The sequence below is a fragment of the Chiloscyllium punctatum genome, unplaced genomic scaffold, assembly GCF_047496795.1.
Source record: "Chiloscyllium punctatum isolate Juve2018m unplaced genomic scaffold, sChiPun1.3 scaffold_503, whole genome shotgun sequence".
Taxonomy (NCBI): Eukaryota; Metazoa; Chordata; class Chondrichthyes; order Orectolobiformes; family Hemiscylliidae; genus Chiloscyllium; species Chiloscyllium punctatum.
The window spans coordinates 110,977-114,928 of record NW_027310237.1 but is presented as its reverse complement, the minus strand read 5'-3'; positions in this window follow the sequence as shown (position 1 = coordinate 114,928).

The window sequence follows — 3,952 nt, the reverse complement described above, 5'->3', positions numbered from 1 at the left end:
CACTCCCACTCTCTCTCTCTCACACACACAGACATACACTCCCACTCTCTCTCTCACACACACAGACATACACTCCCACTCTCTCTCTCTCTCACACACAGACATACACTCCCACTCCCTCTCTCACACACACAGACATACACTCCCACTCTCTCTCTCTCACACACACAGACATACACTCCCACTCTCTCTCTCTCACACTCACACACAGACATACACTCCCACTCTCTCTCTCACACACACACAGACATACACTCCCACTCTCTCACACACACACAGACATACACTCCCACTCTCTCCCTCACACACAGACATACACTCCCACTCTCTCTCTCTCTCACCCACAGACATACACTCCCACTCTCTCTCTCACACACACACAGACATACACTCCCACTCTCTCTCTCTCACACACACAGACATACACTCCCACTCTCTCTCTCTCACACACAGACATACACTCCCACTCTCTCTCTCTCACACACAGACATACACTCCCACTCTCTCCCTCACACACAGACATACACTCCCACTCTCTCTCTCTCTCACACACAGACATACACTCCCACTCTCTCTCTCTCACACACAGACATACACTCCCACTCTCTCTCTCTCACACACAGACATACACTCCCACTCTCTCTCTCTCACACACAGACATACACTCCCACTCTCTCTCTCTCCCTCACACACAGACATACACTCCCACTCTCTCTCTCTCACACACACAGACATACACTCCCACTCTCTCTCTCTCACACACAGACGTACACTCCCACTCTCTCTCTCTCACACACACAGACATACACTCCCACTCTCTCTCTCTCACACACAGACATACACTCCCACTCTCCCTCACACACAGACATACACTCCCACTCTCCCTCACACACAGACATACACTCCCACTCTCTCTCTCTCTCTCACACACAGACATACACTCCCACTCTCTCTCACACACACACAGACATACACTCCCACTCTCTCTCTCTCACACACACAGACATACACTCCCACTCTCTCTCTCACACACACAGACATACACTCCCACTCTCTCTCCCTCACACACACACAGACATACACTCCCACTCTCTCTCACACACACACACAGACATACACTCCCACTCTCTCTCTCACACACACAGACATACACTCCCACTCTCTCTCTCACACACACACAGACATACACTCCCACTCTCTCTCTCTCACACACACAGACATACACTCCCACTCTCTCTCTCACACACACACAGACATACACTCCCACTCTCTCTCTCTCTCACACAGACATACACTCCCACTCTCTCTCTCTCACACACACAGACATACACTCCCACTCTCTCTCTCACACACACACAGACATACACTCCCACTCTCTCTCTCTCTCACACAGACATACACTCCCACTCTCTCTCTCTCACACACAGACATACACTCCCACTGTCTCTCTCTCACACACACACAGACATACACTCCCACTGTCTCTCTCACACACACAGACATACACTCCCACTCTCTCTCTCTCACACACACAGACATACACTCCCACTCTCTCTCTCACACACACAGACATACACTCCCACTCTCTCTCTCTCACACACACAGACATACACTCCCACTCTCTCTCTCACACACACAGACATACACTCCCACTCTCTCTCTCTCACACACACAGACATACACTCCCACTCTCTCTCTCTCTCTCTCTCTCTCACACACACAGACATACCCTCCCACTCTCTCTCTCACACACACAGACATACACTCCCACTCTCTCTCTCTCACACACAGACATACCCTCCCACTCTCTCTCTCACACACACAGACATACACTCCCACTCTCTCTCTCTCTCACACACAGACATACACTCCCACTCTCTCTCTCACACACACACAGACATACACTCCCACTCTCTCACTCACACAGACACACACTCCCACTCTCTCTCTCTCACACACACAGACATACACTCCCACTCTCTCTCACACACACACAGACATACACTCCCACTCTCTCTCTCACACACACAGACATACACTCCCACTCTCTCTCTCTCACACACACAGACATACACTCCCACTCTCTCTCTCTCACACACAGACATACACTCCCACTCTCTCTCTCTCACACACACAGACATACACTCCCACTCTCTCTCTCTCACACACACAGACATACACTCCCACTTTCTCACACACACACAGACATAAACTCCCACTCTCACACTCACACAGACACACACTCCCACTCCTCTCTCTCACACACACACACAGACATACACTCCCACTCTCTCTCTCACACACACACAGACATACACTCCCACTCTCTCTCTCACACACACACAGACATAAACTCCCACTCTCTCTCTCACACTTACACAGACATACACTCGCACTCTCTCTCACACACACAGACATACACTCCCACTCTCTCTCTCACACACAGACATACACTCCCACTCTCTCTCTCTCTCACACACAGACATACACTCCCACTCTCTCTCTCACACACACACAGACATACACTCCCACTCTCTCTCTCTCACACACACAGGCATACACTCCCACTCTCTCTCACACACACACAGACATACACTCCCACTCTCTCACACACACACACAGACATACACTCCCACTCTCTCTCTCACACACACACAGACATACACTCCCACTCTCTCTCTCTCACACACACAGACATACACTCCCACTCTCTCTCTCACACACACACAGACATAAACTCCCACTCTCTCTCTCACACTTACACAGACATACACTCGCACTCTCTCTCACACACACAGACATACACTCCCACTCTCTCTCTCACACACAGACATACACTCCCACTCTCTCTCTCTCACACACACAGACATACACTCCCACTCTCTCTCTCACACACACAGACATACACTCCCACTCTCTCTCTCTCACACACACAGACATACACTCCCACTCTATCTCTCACACACACACAGACATACACTCCCACTCTCTCTCTCTCTCACACAGACATACACTCCCACTCTCTCTCTCACAAACACAGACATACACTCCCACTGTCTCTCTCACACACACAGACATACACTCCCACTCTCTCTCTCTCACACACACTGACATACACTCCCACTCTCTCTCTCTCTCTCTCTCACACACACAGACATACCCTCCCACTCTCTCTCTCACACACACAGACATACACTCCCACTCTCTCTCTCTCACACACAGACATACCCTCCCACTCTCTCTCTCACACACACAGACATACACTCCCACTCTCTCTCTCACACACACAGACATACACTCCCACTGTCTCTCTCTCTCACACACAGACATACACTCCCACTCCCAGATGGATATTGGATCAGTCAGCTCAATTGTACTCCTTCGATCCCCCCAGGCCTGGGGCAGGTGAGCTTTCCCCATGTCCACCTTGTGGAATGCTGCGTTCGCTGAGCATGGTGGTCTCAGGGGTACTTAGAGCGGTGAGGGGGACGCTGGGCTGTAGCGTTGTAAGGACAGGATGGTGACTCTTGGATAGCAGGTCTCACCAGTCCCAGTGCCAGTGACAGACCGATGCTCACCATTCCCTGTGTCCACTCATTGATGTGTGTCTTTTTGAACAGGAATATCTGCGCGCTATTAATGGGTCTGTCTTCGTCAGCATCGAACGATGTGGTGTGGCTGAGTCCACTCTCACCCAGGGGCCCCCGAATTAACTTGCTCGCAGCTGGCTGGAGGAATGTGTCCAAGTCTCCGGGAGGTTCCCCACCGCCTGGGAGATGGTCCTGTGGAGACACAGACTTCCCCAGGGACTCGACAACTAAGGATGAGACCGTCCCTGGCCAGGCAGAACCACAGTGCAGACTGGCACTGTCTGAAGGTGTGCCCAGGTCAACACGTCTCCCCGACGCCAGGTGGTGACGGGGCACGACCCCATGAGCAGAGCAGTGAGGCA